The sequence below is a fragment of the Schistocerca piceifrons genome, chromosome 8 (assembly GCF_021461385.2).
Source record: "Schistocerca piceifrons isolate TAMUIC-IGC-003096 chromosome 8, iqSchPice1.1, whole genome shotgun sequence".
In the NCBI taxonomy this organism is placed as follows: Eukaryota; Metazoa; Arthropoda; class Insecta; order Orthoptera; family Acrididae; genus Schistocerca; species Schistocerca piceifrons.
The window spans coordinates 374607037-374624435 of NC_060145.1; positions in this window are offsets into that span (position 1 = coordinate 374607037).

The window sequence follows — 17399 nt, forward strand, 5'->3', positions numbered from 1 at the left end:
CATATGTGACATGGTTCTTCGTCATGTCGTCACGAATGGGCCAGAGTCAAATTTTACAAATTACTGTAGGTTAGAAGAAAAAAAGGCGTGGGTCTAGTTATCAGAGTTTAGAAACGAGAGAAATACTTAAGGAGTTCCCAGATTTGGTCACACGTTGAGTAAAATGTACGTTGGGCGCTTCTCCATAAATCAGAACGTCTTGAATTAAAGATTTCAAATTGTGTGTTACTTACTGTTAATACTACGCACTCAAGAATATCCTGCAGGAGTCTGTTGATGGAATTCACGATACTAAGTACTGCTTCCCAATAAATTTATTCCTTAAAGAAATTTGTCACAGTTAATTTATTCTTTTTTCAGCCCAAAGGCTCGGTTTGAACTCAACACTAAAAGTAAGAATAATCTTCATAAAGATTTTAAGTCATCTACATAGCGCTATAAAGGTGTCGGTAACAGAGGAATTCACAATTCTATAACCTGCCAACAGCCGTAAAACGCTTAGCTTCTAATGAAGCTCAATTTAAGAAGAGCCTAAAGATTCTATTGATGGCCAGCCACTTCTGCTCTACTCACAAATTTTCATTAGAATCAGTTGAACCACATGTTAATAACAATATCGATTAACGTTAATGTTCTGCAAAATCTGACTTCTGCATATCTTCGGTGCAGTAATGTGGACAATGTGAATAAGTGTTGTGATCTGATGTCTGACGATGCGTGATGACATCTCACTGTATTATACATTTACATGTGATAAATTTGTTATTTCCTCTTAAATTAAGATATGTTTCACTTGTTTTTGACTCATTCCACGTTCAGAAAGGGCATTGCGTTTAGGACCTGATGAAGAAAATTAGTATACCCCTTGACTGTAAATATGCACAATTTTTTCTTGGTTAATGACATTTTACGCCCTTGAGGATCGTCTTAGTATGTGTATAGGGAAGAAGATATACCTCATTTAATTTAATCGGGGGACACGTCAGTGACAGAGTGGATGATATGAGATACTACAAGCAAATGCTGATATGCAAGCCTGCCAGGATGAGAGAAAAAGGACTATGAAAACGATGGAGTGATCTTAAACCTGAATGCCACATAAAGCTGAAATAGGAATTAGTCTTCTGTGCAAGAACGAAGAAGAAGCTGTGTCGAGTGATCAAAATCTAACAGAAAATAATTAAAAGACAGTCATTTTTAAGGTGTTAGTGAGTAACGCGACAGCCGCGCGGGATAGCCGAGCGGTCTCAGGCGCTGTAGTCATGGACTGTGCGGCTGGTCCCGCCGGAGGTTCGAGACCTCCCTCGGGCATGGGTGTGTGTGTTTGTCCTTATGATAATTTAGCTTAAGTAGTGTGTAAGCTTAAGGACTGATGACCTTAACAGTTAAGTCCCATAAGATTTCACACACATTTGAACATCTGAGTAACGCGACAGGGTATGAGTATGGACTCGATTACGTCAATAGTCACAATTTGCCTTTGATAAAGAGTTTTGCTATTTGGGGAGCAAAATAACTGATGATGGTCGAAGTAGAGAAGATACAAAACGTAAACTGGCAATGGCAAGGAAAGCGTTTATGAAGAAGAGAAATTTGTTAACATAGAGTATAGATTTAACTGTTAGGAAGTCGTTTCTGAAAGTATTTGTATGGAGTGTAGCCATGTATGGAAGTGAAACTTGGACGATAAATAGTTTGGACAGGAAGAGAATAGAAGCTTTCGAAATGTGGTGCTACAGAAGAATGCTGAAGATGGGTAGATCACATAACTAAAGAGGAGGTAGTGAATAGACTTGGGGAGAAGAGGAGTTTGTGGCACAACTTGACTAGAAGAAGGGATCGGTTGGTAGAACATGTTCTGAGGCATCAAGGGATCATCAATTTAGTATTGGAGGGCAGCGCTGAGGGTCAAAATTCTAGAGGGAGACCAAGAGATGAATACAATAAGCAGATTCAGAAGGATGTAGGCTGCAGTACGTACTGGGAGATGAAGCAGCTCGCACAGGATAGAGTAGCATGGAGAGCCGCATCAAGCCAGTCTCAGGACTGAAGACCACAACAACAACAAAGACATTTCATCTTTTTTAAAACATGTCGTGATATCAATGCACTTTTTATGTAATAACCAATTTTCTGAACAGTATGACGGTGTCGCCATGGATAATCCCTTGTCACCCTTGGTGGCCAACTTGTTTACAGAGGACTTCAAGGAAAAGGTGCTGAAATCTTCCAGCTTGAAGCCCACCGTACTTTGGAGGTAAGTTGTTAAGCCGTTTATAGTGTGGCCAAATGGTCAAGATAAACTACAAGACTATTTAAACCATCTGAAGTCCATCCACAGACAAATCCAGTTCACAATGGAAATCGAAAAAGAGGGATACCTTCCATTTCTGAATGTCTTGGTACGACGCAAAAATGATGGCTTTTTGGGACATGCGGTGTATAGGAAACTGATTTATACGGATTTATATTTACGTGCAAATAGCTGTTACCATCCTTGGCAGACGATGAGTGTTCTCGGAACCCTGGTGCTAAGAGCACACATCACTGCTGGCGAGATCACTCTGGGAGACGAGCGTCTCCACTTGAATAGAGTTTTTGAAGCCAAAGGATATTCTCCACAGCAAATATATAGGGCACTACCAATGAAACTACCAACGATGGGCATAAAAAATGTAGAAGAGGAAAGTTTTAAATCCATCACATTCCTGTCATGTGAGGAAAGACAATCGTCAAAAATAGGACGGATCTTCAGCAAAGTAATTTTTCGCGTCCCATCGAAGACAACATCATTCCTGGGTACCATTAAAGATGATTTGGTGTTCGGAAGACTGGTGTTTACGAGATCCCCTTCGAGCGTGACTTTTCATATATCGGACAGACAACACGTACATTCCATGAAAGATGCACAGTCACTGCTGGTCCTACAACCTAATAAATCGGCTGTGGCGGTGCACTGTATTGAGACTGGGTACTCTATGGTGCACGAAAACATCGAAATTTTAGCCTCGATGTCATCTTTCTGCGACTCATTAGAGAAAGAAGCCACTGAAATAGTGTTGGCGACGAATTTAATGAATAGAGATGGCAACTTTGGATAAATCATGGGATCCGGCACATTCTGTAATGAACTTATTAAGACGTCGCCACTGTATAGCTCGTAGTGACATTGATAACACAGTGCGGATCGGACGCGCAACAACAGACCTAACTCATGCATGTGTTGTACCACTTTGCCGCCGATCGACGTCTCAGGCCGCATTGGTTGTTGCACGGTCTTCCAGTTTAAAAGAACGGAGGGAATGTTGGCGAATCAGTCAACGGCTCACTCTGAAGATGGATGAATGATACTCAGCCGAAATATCAGAAGAATAAGAATGGAATTTATGCGACTGTGCGCCCGTAATTTAAGGAAGCAATATTTTCTTCACTTACAGGAGCTCTGTGAAAAAATTTGGTATGTATTAAAAGAATTGATGTCAGTGCAATATGAAATTCTTAAGCGAGTTTTATCAACGGATAAAAATGAATATTAATGTTGATTCTCCCCCCCCCCCCCTTCCCCACACCCCCTCAACGCAGCTAACACTGTTTAAGAATCTCTTTCAGAATGTGATACTGAAGTGTATATAGTGATGGAGAGTGGCAGTTAAAAAGCTCTGTCAGAATGTGATACTGAAGTGACTATAGCGGTAGAGGGTGGCAGAGATACAAAGAAGGGAGAGGGAGATAAAGAGAGAAAAATCTCTAATTCTATTAGTAGAATAGATTATTCACTATGGAGGCGACTTTTTCATCGTCTGGAGGATTCCGGAAGTATTTTATTAGAAGAATCGTTCATTTTGCTTTACAGGTCTAATCCAAACAACACACAGCAAGCAGAAATAATTTGCACGTGTAAACCAACCGGAGAGGTCGGTAGGCATTATTTGAATATCACCTGATTTACATAAATTTACAAGAGAAAATTTGTCAATTCTTTTTATTTCCACAATGTGACGAAACCAATTCTGCTCTGTGTCTTATACGTATGACACATTAATAAATAGTATGCGAGCCACGGTTAGTACACGCAAAGACCAGCGACTTCCACCAGCGATGTACTGCAAACAACGTTAACGTATAAATACACCAGTGTTTCAGACGGACCATTATTACTATTTTGCGTATACCATGTACTTTAAGTTTTTCTGAAAGGCCATCTCCCGCAGTAGCTTTTGTATAGTACTCATTTCTTTGTCTTAAACGTTCTGCATTTTACATTAGTTTTCTCAGCAGAAGCGCTTTACTTTATTTGTAAAGCAACATCAGTGGCGATTGAGCAAACATTTTTGCATACAAAATACGTTTTTGCATTTTTATTCCTATTGTAAAGGGTATGTTGGACAAGGATGGTATGTCAGGATGCGCCGTATTAAAACTCATCTCCCAAGTGATTTCCACCTACATTGCCCCCATTCCTCTTGGTCTGTCTCACTGGGTCCCGCTTGCTGAGGAAACCACTTCACTGTCTGCGAAACAGCTTGGTGCAGAATGGCTGTCTTAGCAACCCGTGCAAAGCGCTGCGTTGTGTCGGCCTTTTACATGGAGTTTTGGCCACGTCAGGATGCACCGGCAGCCGAATCAGTGGCCTCTGTCCCCGATGTCTCAGCGCCGCTTGCGGGAAGCCACAGGGCGGCCTGCTGCGTGCTTCTTCGTCATCGCGGTTAGGATCGCAGTGACAACAAGCGTCTGTGATTCATCAGCCAAATCTGTGGCCCTTGCCTCGGGATGTCTCTGTCGTGTGTTGGGAACGAACAAGACAAAATGGTTCAAATGGCTCTGAGCACTATCGTATTTAACATATATGGTTACCAGTCCCCTAGAACTTAGAACTACTTAAACCTAACTAACCTAAGGACAGCACACAACACCCAGTCATCACGAGGCATAGAAAATACCCGACCCCGCCGGGAATCGAACCCGGGACGCCAACAAGACAACCCACGGTAGCGAGCCATTGCGTGGCCCACCGCTGGCTGGCTGCGGGCCCCACGTTGGCCTCAGAGGATCGAATCAACGACCTGCTGTTGACTGGAGCGCTGGCGCCCCATCTGCTGCTGCGTGTAGCCAGTAGTGTGACATGCCCCACCGTCCAGGAGAGCTGTCACACTTGAATGCCTTGGTAGTGAACCGTCACCTATTTATATGCGGCTGTGCACCTCTGTTTTGTTAACGTGCCGCTCCGGATCATGTACTCATAACACCTGGGTTGGGTCGGTGGGCCCCTTTGCCTGTAACTTGCACTATGCAAACTACTGCGAGTACTCTTTCCAGCGGGTCTGTGGCCCTGTGGCCTCCATTCTACTTCACAACTGCTGGTAGCGTGACTTACTGTCAACAGGCCCGTGCCTGGCTGTAACTTGTGTGTTCAGAAATATTGCACCGAAGCTAACCTTTTCCCATCTTAAACGGTGGTGCCGCTACACTATGGAATTAAAAACCCAATTTCTTACGGCTGTGGCGACTGAGTAAACGCTTTTGCATACATAATGTTTTTACAGTTTGGTTCCTATACAGATAAAAACCCATTTTCTTCAGGTGTTGTATTTTTCACACGTCACTTAGGCCTTTATTGCTGTTTATTATTACATCTTTGGAGCCAGTTGGTTTAAGCGACTTTTCTTCCTGGGTGGCGTGTCGCAAAAGCCGTCAAACACTGACATCACACTGCAACACACAGCCGTCGGGCAGGTTGCCAGCTCAACCCCTGCAACTACATAACGTTCCACCTCCGCCATTTGCAGCACGACCTGCAGAGAGGGTCTTCGTGTACACCGGACCAAAACACAGATGGCGTGTAAATCAGCAGGAGAGATCCCTCCTGCCACGAACATTCTGCTGCATCCGCCAAAGTCAAGTGCAGCCAAACAGGAGGGAGTATACCTCCGCTGTGCGGGTATTCAAGAACTCGCCGACGCCGATCACGACAGTTACGCTGCCAGCCAGGATTACTAGTTTCTACATCTACATCTACATTTATACTCCGCAAGCCACCCAACGGTGTGTGGCGGAGGGCACTTTACGTGCCACTGTCATTACCTCCCTTTCCTGTTCCAGTCGCGTATGGTTCGCGGGAAGAACGACTGCCGGAAAGCCTCCGTGCGCGCTCGAATCTCTCTAATTTTACATTCGTGACCTCCTCGGGAGGTATAAGTAGGGGAAGCAATATATTCGATACCTCATCCAGAAACGCACCCTCTCGAAACCTGGACAGCAACCTACACCGCGATGCAGAGCGCCTCTTTTGCCGAGACTGCCACTTGAGTTTGCTAAGCATCTCCGCAACGCTATCACGCTTACCAAATAACCCTGTGACGAAACGCGCCACTCTTCTTTGGATCTTCTCTATCTCTTCTATCAACCCGACCTGGTACGGATCCCACACTGATGAGCAATACTCAAGTATGGGTCGAACGAGTGTTTTGTAAGCCACCTCCTTTGTTGATGGACTACATTTTCTAAGGACTCTCCCAATCAATCTCAACCTACCACCCGCCTTACCAACAATTAATTTTATATCATCATTCCACTTCAAATCGTTCCGTACGCAGACTCCCAGATATTTTACAGAAATAACTGCAACCAGTGTTTGTTCCGCTATCATATAATCATACAATAAAGGATCCTTCTTTCTATGTATTCGCAATAGATTACATTTGTCTATGTTAAGGGTCAGTTGCCACTCCCTGCACCAAGTGCCTATCCGCTGCAGATCTTCCTGCATTTCGCTACAATTTTTAATGCTGCAACTTCTCTGTATATTACAGCATCATCCGCGAAAAGCCGCATGGAACTTCTGACACTATCTACTAGGTCATTTATATATATTGTGAAAAGCAATGGTCCCATAACACTCCCCTGTGGCACGCCAGAGGTTACTTTAACGTCTGTAGACGTCTCTCCATTGAGAACAACATGTTGTGTTCTGTTTGCTAAAAACTCTTCAATCCAGCCACACAGCTGGTCTGATATTCCGTAGATCTTACTTTGCTCGGGATCCAGCGCCGCCTCGACGGCACGCCAACTTCGCCACCAAGGGACCACGGCAACGTGCTCGCGGTCCTGCTGGTATACTGTCAGACTCATTTGGCAAGACTGTTGAAGTTGTGAACTCGTACTGATCCTGTTCGGACTATGAAGGGGATCTGAAAAGAGAAATGTCGAATATTCATTCTAAACACAGCTTGACGACAGATGCTGTTTCAACTCTAAATGTGCCATCCTCCGGTGCAATGAGAAAAATACCCGGGCACAAAAACGAAGCTACTGTAAATAAATAGACGATATTTTACAGGCTGTTGCGGTATCAGACGCCAAATGCGGCGTATTGACACCGAGTGTAGTGGATGGGTGCCAGGAGGTGTCTTATTAAAACTCGTCCGAGCTTTTCAAATGATTTATTTTTTCCACTACAGAGCTTCGTTCACCTCGGTCCGCATCACAGGCCCCACATTGCTGAGGTCACTACCCCAGTGACCTGTGCAATGCAACGCTGTGTCGGACCGGCCTTGTACGCCAGCTGTAGAGTTCCGATTACGTCAAGATGGCTGCGCCAGCAGTGGCCACCGTCCCCGGTGACTCCTCGCAGCTCCACCTGGAGCCGTAGGCCAGCCGCGCTGCTGCTTCTTCCTCGCTAGCATAGCTGAGAACGCAGCGGCAACGACCGCCCCCGTTCCGGCGTCCGAACCGGCCGCCCTCGCCTTGTAAGTCTCCGGCGCGCGTCGGGAGACGAAATGACTGCCCGCGGTAGCGAGCCGAAGAGTGGCCCACCCTGTCTGGCTGCAGACCCCGCGTCGGCCTCAGAGGGTCGAACCAATGACCCGCCGTGGACTGGGACGCTGTCGCCTGATCTGTTGCCGTGTGTCGCTGGTAGTGTGACACGCCACACCATCCAGGAGAGCTGCCACATTTGAATGAATCTCGTTAGAAAACAACACCTATTTATACCCGGCTTCGCGGCTCTGTTTCGCTAACGCATCGCTCCGAGTCACGAACGCCCCACACCCCAGTTGCACCAGTGGGCCCCTTCTGCCTATAGCTTGTGACATGTGAACCGCTGCGTTTACGCTTTTCAGTGGTCGGATAGCCCTTGTGGCCTCCATTCCACTTCGAAACCGCTGGTCAGCGTAACTCACTGCAATCCGGCCCACACCTGGCTGTAACTTGTGCTCAGAATATCGCACAAAACTAACTTTTCCTATCCTAAACTGTGGTTCCACTACAACGCAAATATAATTACTAACTAATGAAGAAATTACAACTAGACAAAAAGTGTACTACGAAAAACAAACAGAGCTGTGAATGCCACAATGTGTGCTTACGCCAACAATAAGAAATCATCAAAACAGAAATAAAAGACCTTATGCGAAAGAATGCAGATTTACAAGATCGTCCATCTCGATGTAGCGTGAGTTACTGGGATTAAAACATGTGCGGAAAGTGATCCATGACTCCTTTTTAGTCAACAGCAAGTGATCATGAAAGGACTGACCATCTGAAGATATCCCAAGACTTTACGTTGCCTTTCTTAAAAAGCGCTATCTTTTTTCGGGACTTTGCTGTAATGTGTTTCGTAGGACACGCACTTTCATCAGAACAAAAGCTATCAACAAGTGGAAAAAACGCAAAGGCAGAAAGCTAACTGAGAGTGAACAAAGACAAAAACTGAAAAAAGCTTGTAACATAACTTACTGGTCTATTAGGCCTAAACCTTTGTCACATTGTTCTCTCAGAAAAAAAGCAGTGCTCTCAGAGAAGGTGAAGGTCTTTTGGAGGCTTTACACAAGCATTTCACCGACCGTAGAAGAAGCAGTGCAACTGGTGTAAAGCTTAATATTAATAACAGTAAATACGATAAAATATGGAAAATCGCGATCACATTCATACCCGCAAGTGAGTGAAACACGTATGCCAGCAGTGCAGCGTGGCGAGAGGGTTCACGGTGACGTCACAGCTCACAGCCTGCCTGGGCGTGACCCCTTCCGTGTACTCTAGTATCCGTAGTGTAACTCTGCGTCCGCAGCTCGTGGTCGTGCGGTAGCGTTCTCGCTTCCCGCGCCCGGGTTCCCGGGTTCGATTCCTGGCGGGGTCAGGGATTTTCTCTGCCTCGTGATGACTGGGTGTTGTGTGATGTCCTTAGGTTAGTTAGGTTTAAGTAGTTCTAAGTTCTAGGGGACTGATGACCATAGATGTTAAGTCCCATAGTGCTCAGAGCCATTTGAATCATTTGTAACTCAGCTTCTCGTCAGATAACTGAAGTTAAGCACTGTCGGGCTTGGCTGGCACTTGGATGGGTGACCTTCTGGGTCTGCAAAGTGCTGTTGCCAAGCAGGGAGCATTCAGCCCTCGTGGGGTCAACTGAGGAGCTACTTGACTGAGAAGTAGCGGCTGCGGTCACGAAAGTTGATGACGGGCGGGAGAACGGTGTGCTGACCACATGCCCCGCCATATCCACATCCAGCGATACCTATCGGCTGAGAACGACACGGTAGTCGGTCAGTACCGTTGGGCCTTCCGCGGCCTGTTCGGACGGAATTTGGTTTTATATACAGGGTGTTTCACTAAATGTGTTTGCCTCTGGAAGTAATAGGCGACGGAAATATTTATTGCGGTAGGTCACCATAAGAAACGTTACACTGTCTGCGGAGCCATGAACATAGTTTATTGTGTTATTATACAAAGAGTTACAGCAAAAAGATACAATTTTTTAAATGGGACAGTAGTTGTTTCTATCATGCACTGGAATCAGTAACACCAGCTGTGTATACATCAATTTAAGTTACATTCCTATCACTTTTAGTTTTGGAGCTACAAGCCCTCCAAGTTTCAGGGACAGATACCACACTCACTGCGCATAACGCAATGCGCCTTCTAAATGTGGTGTGGCCGAGTTGTAACGTCGCCGGTGTCAAGGAGCTTCCTCGATGCGCTGTTAGACTGCCGACTGTCACCGCACACGGCCGTATACCCGACAGTTCGAACCACACAAACAAACGGGGCTCAGTATACCACAGTTACTGACTTCGGATGAAGATGGCATACACGAACAAAGTGTAGGTTGACATGTTGCTGATACTCGGCGAGTGCCGACACGATGCCACTGAAGCAGCCATGGCGTACGCCGTGAGATATCCGAGGCGGAGAGCTCCGGTATCCATTACATTCTTACGTGCCGAACAACGACTTCGGGAAACAGGCAGATTGGTAATGCGCCGCAGTAACAGAGGAAGAACTGCAAGAAATGAGGAGACGGAGGTGTTTGCTTTGGCTGCAGTACAAAAAAAAATGGCTCTGAGCACTGTGGGACTTAACTTCTGAGGTCATCAGTCCCATAGAACTTAGAACTACTTAAACCCAAGTAACCGAAGGACATCACACACATCCATGCCCGAGGCAGGATTCAAACCTGCGACCGTAGCGCTCGTACGGTTCCAGACTGTAGCGCCTAGAACCGCTCGGCCACACCGGCCGGCGCAGCTGCAGTACACCACGATCCTCATTTCAGTTTACGAGCCGTTTTTGCAGTCGCTGGTGTCAGTCTCACATCTGTGTGGCGTATAGTACACGGCCATAGGTATCACCCCTACCGCCTGTCACTGACTCTGGAGCTGCATGGGAACGATTTCCGTGCGAGAGTTACGTTCTGTGAATGGGCCATGCGTCATTTCACGCTGGAGTCTTTACAAGGTATTATGTTCTCTGATGAGTCCACGTCCACGAATTATGGTGCAGTGAATTGCCATAACGTGCACTACTGGGCCGCAGGCAATCCTCGGTGGGTACGACCTGTCGACCGTCAACGTAGGTGGTCTATTAACGTATGGTGTGGAATTCTTGGGGATGAAATCATCGGTCCGCGCTACTTCCCAGGTACACTGACACGTGAGTTATATCGCGCGTTTATAGTAGTTTGCTGGCCGCGGTGGTCTCGCGGTTCTAGGCGCGCAGTCCGGAACCGTGCGATTCTACGGTCGCAGGTTCGAATCCTGCCTCGGGCATGGATGTGTGTGATGTCCTTAGGTTAGTTAGGTTTAAGTAGTTCTAAGTTCTAGGGGACTCATGACCACAGCAGTTGAGTCCCATAGTGCTCAGAGCCATTTGCATCATATAGTAGTTTATAGTCTCCTTGAATATGTGTGTCTTCACACAAGAGTCCATATGTGGATGCAGCACGATGGTCACCAAGCCCATTCTGCGCGTGCTGTTGTGGAAGAACTAAACAACAGGTTTGCAAGAAAGTGGTTGGGGCGCCATGGTCCTCATTCATGACCCGCAAGGTCGGCCGATTTAACACCATTAGATTTCTTTTTGTGGGGGTATCTAAAGGATCGTGTTTATGTCACTGAGCCCACATCCCCAGATGATCTAAAACGGCGCATCGAGGTCGCATGTTGCTCCGTGAAACCGGCGATATTACATCTCGTCCGCAGATCCTTTAGAAGGCGCATTGCATTGTGCTTTCAGGAACATGGACACACATTTGAACATTTCATTTACATCAACTTCCCACCGCCAGAACATCCATCACCCACCACACAGCCATGTATTATGTACAGCGTGAGGTATCTGCCCCTGAAACTTCAAATTAAAAGTGTTAGGAATGTAATTTAAATTGATGTATACGCAACTGGTGTTACTGGTTCCAGTGCTTAATAGAAACAATTATTGTTACATTTTAAAAATTGTACCTTTTCGCTGTAGCTCTTTGGATAATAACACAATAAACTATGTTCATAGCTCCGCAGACAGTGTAACGTTTCTTATCGTGACCTACCGCAATAAATATTTCCGTCGCCTATTACTTCGTAACTTACAGAGGCAAACACATTTAGTGAAACACCCGGTATATAAGTGCGTCAAAACACTCGTCGGTGGTTTGTGTACTGCTCGCTATTGAAACGGTAACACCACGAAGACGGCTCGCAGGAAACGTCAATGGGCAAGTCCGCTCAAACGCTGCACACTATGAAAAAGTGCGCAGGTGCGTCCAGTTGCACACATCTCATCCGGCGTCCAAAACTAAACACTGATATCTGTGACTACACACGTATACCAATTCAACGGAAACGTTCTGCTTTCTTGTTTACGCTGTACCGGGAGGACCGTAGCACTGTCACTCAGTCTTGGTTGCCTCTGGCGACTGTAGCCTTACGTGAGACGTACTGAGAAATGGCGAGTATTGCAAAGAACCGGAAATCTGTGTTTTCAGTCATTTAAACACGACTGGGAACTGCAGTTCTTCTTTACAGAAGTAGGTAAAAATTCGCAGTGTTTGCCGTACCGCCAGATAATGACGGTAAGCGCAAGTTCACGACTGAAAGCCACTACAACTCCTTTCACAAAGAACAGTGAAGAACAGTGAAGAACGGCAAGCCAAATTAAATGCGCTTAATAAAATGATGAGGCACATCAACAATTTTTTAATGTATGTCATAATAATTGATACCTGTTGAACTGTTCGTGTCTTTTGTTTCACTCGTATCTATTATTTTACTGTACAACATGCTGTTTTCGATTTTCCAGACTGACAGTTACAGTACATCTACACTGAGAGCAAGTTTCAAAACTGAGTTAAGAATAACAAGATCCGGGAAACGGTTTTCCGCCTATGAATTTGTAAAAGACTGACTCATTGATACCACAGAACTTTTGTATCCAACAAACGTTAGTGGTCCCAAGAAATTGGCCTTTCCAAACAAGCAGTGACACAGCGTTTAAGTGTTATGGCCGGCGATGTGCGCAGGCAGTTAATAAATAAAGCTAAGGACTTTGTTACTTTCTCTGTTGTGTTGGATGAAGCAGGAGATCTTACAGCTCTGGTAGTGATAGACATACGAGGTGTCGATGACACTCTGCGTAACAGAGAACGTTTTGGACTTAATGACTTTGAAAGGGACTCCATCAGGTATAGTCTTGCTCTAAGCTGTCGAGCAAGCGATTGATGGTCTCAGTATGGATTGGACTCGGTTAATCTCAGTGACCGCGGTTGGAGTACCGGCAATGCAAGTGCCTCATAGCACTGTTCCGCTAAAAGCTAGGACGCACACAAGAGGCGTTGTACGGAATTCACTGCAATCTACATCGAGAGGCGCTTTGCGCAAAATCAGTAGCGTTAGATAATGCGTTAGATAACCTCATATGTGTTGTTCTGCGTACTGTAAACTTTTCTGAAATAAGGGTTTACGCACCGCCAGTTTCGGCAGTTCATGGAGGAACTGGGAGAGGAATACGGCGACATACTTCACTACACTGAAGTACGCTGGCTCCGTTGAGGTAAAATGTTGAAAATATTTACATTTGGCAATGGTACATTTATTACATGAGAAGGGAAAAAGTGAACCGACATTAGGAGACCCTTGCTGCATATCAAATCTTGCATTTCTCGTGGACATTACGTCTCACATGAATAGCGTGACTGTCAGTTTGCAAAGTGACAATAATTTAATTTCTGAACAGTTGGAGAAAGTAAACGCTTTTGAAAGGAAGGCTGCTCTTTGGGAGAGCCAATAATTTTCTGAAAATATTGTACTTTTCCCTACCCTTGGTTTGGTTCACAAATATGACCGCTCACAACAGCCTCTGAAAGACTACACTGGTACAAATCTGCAACACACCAGATTACTTTAAACAAAAAGTTTTAACAATTTAAACAAGCACACAAACTATGCACCCCCGTATGAGGGATGGAAATGCCACAAAACACTAACAATCAAAATATTAATTTTTGCCACCGAAGTGCAACTTGATTTTAACTTCTAAGAAAAGTCTTACGGTGAAAGGGTGGCAACTTTATATACTAAAATGATCATTTAAATAAAGGCCCATGAAATGCAATCTTATATAAAATTCTACAAGGTTGGCCAAACAAGCTGCTCTACAGTACACAGATACTGCCTCTCAATATGATAGGCAAGATCAAAACATATTTCAGGAATTAAGCCGTTACGCTCCAAGCAATAAATTCGTTAACACACCAAATACGACAAACATGACAGAGTCAGCTCCTAACGACAGACAGATACTAACTGCCTAACAAATGCGGACAAGAGACAGACGAGCAAGCTGAGGACGACGCACTGAGCAAGAAAACAAGTACAATTTAACAATAGGAAATCACACAACATATCATCAATCAATTAACTTCTAATAAACTGCGATTTCTCGAGAAGACCTGGCGCAGCACCCCCAAATCGCTCTCCCGAACCGTCAACTGCCAGCCGCTTCAACGGACGCAGGAAGGTGCGCCGATCTCCCGTCTCACGGCGTGGCAGCTCGCACCGGTCAGACTGATGTCGTGGATTGACTCCTGTTGCTCTCGTGTCGACCGCGAAGTCACTACCCCTCACATGTGCCGACGCTCAAGACGGACAAGTCATCTTGTGTCTCAGTGCGCGACCGACCAACCGTTCGATCCAACCGCCAATGACCATTGCCTGAGCAAAGTAGAGCAGACTGGCGGCCTAACGCGCAGACTCAGATGCAGGGACTAAGCCCCGACCGGGCGACCACCCGCTGAGTTCTCTTAGTTTCGCAGTGGAAAGACTCTGATCCGAACGACCGACATACTAGCACTCCGAACGACAGACAGACACTAACTGCCTAACAAATGCGGACGAGAGACAGAGTAGCAAGCTGGGGACGAGGGGCTGACCCAGACTGACCAACCGCCGAGCTCATAGCGCCCCTTAAATGCACGTGAACAGGCAACCTTTCCCCTTTCCCACCAGAGGGAGACACCAAAGCTGCGATTGCCACAGCGGCGCCACCGCCTAATTTCTATATGCATATAAACTTTCATCTGTTTCTTTTTTTAAAAAAAATAGTGTGAGTATGAATGCGTGTATGTGTAGTCTCATCTCATTCTGTTGCAAGAGGAAAGCTAGCCACAAGTCGATTTAAGGTGAAACGTCCCCTTTGAACAATTATACAGGACTGTGCTTAAACTGACACACAATATTTTGTTAGCCCAACGCAATCTGACTTTCAAAATTCCCTACAAAAGAATGGCCCTGACTAACATTAAACTATACCTTTCACAAATCACTTACCTCACAAAAATCTTTAAACTATACCTTTCACAAATCACTTACCTCACAAAAATCTTCGCTGCTCAAGCTACTGCAATACAGCGAGCGCCACTACTGCCAGCTAAATAAAAGATTCAAACTACTGAAGGCACTAACTACTGATAGGGATAGTTAGCAAAATGAAAGATATTAATAGAGAACAAACAATGTATTTACCTTGATATCATCATATACAAATATAGCAGTTCATGACAAATTTCAAAACTCCGCCATCTCTCTCTCCACATCCACCACTGCTGGCGGCTCACCTCCAACTGCGCAACGCTACGCGCTGTTCACAGCCAGCTGCCTAACACTACAATGGCGAGTATTACAACAATGCAAAGCAGCCACAGACTGCACACAGCACAGCCAGTGATTTTCATATTGAGCGCTACGTAACGTTGCCAATAAGAAAACATAAACAGCCTACTTACATAGAGAAAACATAAACAGCCTACTTACATAGCCCCCATGCTCCCCACAAAAATTTTTACAAATTGGATTGGGCAGTGGCCAATACAGATTTGAAAAAAATTTTTCATAATTACAATAACAAAGAAATCAAGTGCACACACTTATGGATACTATGTTGGTCAAAAGCTAAAAATTTCTCACAGTCCATAAAGACAGTCCACATTGTTCATCACAGTAAAAATGCAGAGTTTTTCTCAAAGTCTGAGCAGTAAAAGAAAATGCACACAGAAGTAGTGGATTTCCATGCAGTCTTGAAGAAGTAGTGTTGTCCTTCCAACGGAAAAACAGTGCTGACTCTTGACATGCAGACAGGTAACGCTCCACAACAGAGCAAACCCACAGCAGAGTCATTCGACGTTTTGAAGAATATTGGTAGGTAGGTCATCACAGAACAGACCCACTGTAGTCCTGGTAGAGATTACGGTATTGGTGGGCCACCAGAGGTGCAGACCCACTGCAGGCCTTGTAGAAATAATGGTACTGGTGAGTCATCAAAGGTGTAGACCCACTGTAGTCCTTGTAGAAATGGCCAGCAGCCATCTGTTGCGACTGTGCAGGTGCACAATCACCATCGAAGAGTCTTGCAGAGAATGTAGCAAGTCCATAAACCACCACTTGTGCACTCACAACGTTTTTGGAATTGTCCTTAGAACCAGCAATGCTGTTATCCAGTCCCTTGCAGAATTATTAACACATGTGCAAACACGAACAGTCCCTACTTCTCACATATTGTCCATATAATATGACCAACAGAAACGTGTGCAGTGAAATGTAACTTAATTTGAAGAACTGGTGTCTGTACAATTATAAATTTACAACACGAAAATACAATTACAAAGGTACAAAATACATCATTAAAGAACATAACAATACAGATAACATTTGTAGTAACACAGGCTTTACAAAAGAATAGAAATAAACACATACATCAGTGGAATTATGACATGAGTACATACATAAAGGATCACAATAACTTTTGAAACATCAACTTCACACATGAGCATTGAACAGAACAGAATTAATAATGTCTAACATCTTTACAAAGTAAATAACATATTATTAATGCCAATTATATTCGAGGATAACAGTATTCCTCATCATAGTGAATGTAGCTTAATATTAAAAGAAGAAAAAATTCTATGAAACTACACAGAGACAGGAAGAAACTACACAAGGGTACACAAACACATAGTGGGATAACACCAATAGGAAAGGATAGGGTTCGTTTTCAGTGTAACTTTTGGTACTGCAGTATTTTGCGAACAAAACCTTTTTTGTTCTTGGAGATCTCCCTTCGTTCATCATTATTTCCAAAAAGTCCTATCTGTACCTCTTTTCTGTATTCTAACCATATTTCTTTCAAAAGAAATATGGCTCATTGTACAATACTCATTTAGGCCCAAATCGTTTTCATATAACTTTCAAAGCATTCTTTCCCTATTCTCCATAGTTAGGTTCTTATATAGTCTACCCCCTCTTAAGCTAACTTAAATCTACTGAGCTCAGATATTAAACTAAGGGACGAAGCAATGCCGCAGCACAAAACAATTAACACAAACAGCAATGACAAAAAAATGGAAATTTGCAGAGCAAGCTACAGTGAATCTAAATTACCAAGCAATGCAACATTACAACTAATATGAGCCAATGTGAAGCAACGAGAAAAATAAATGAGTAGTAAAACTGGCTTAGCAGAGTAACACAAAGTCAAATTCAGTAACACTATGCCTGGCAAACAGCAGCTTATATCTAAACATGACATAGCTCAAGCAAAAAAGCAGTACACTAAAGATAACAATGCAGATAAGGGAATGT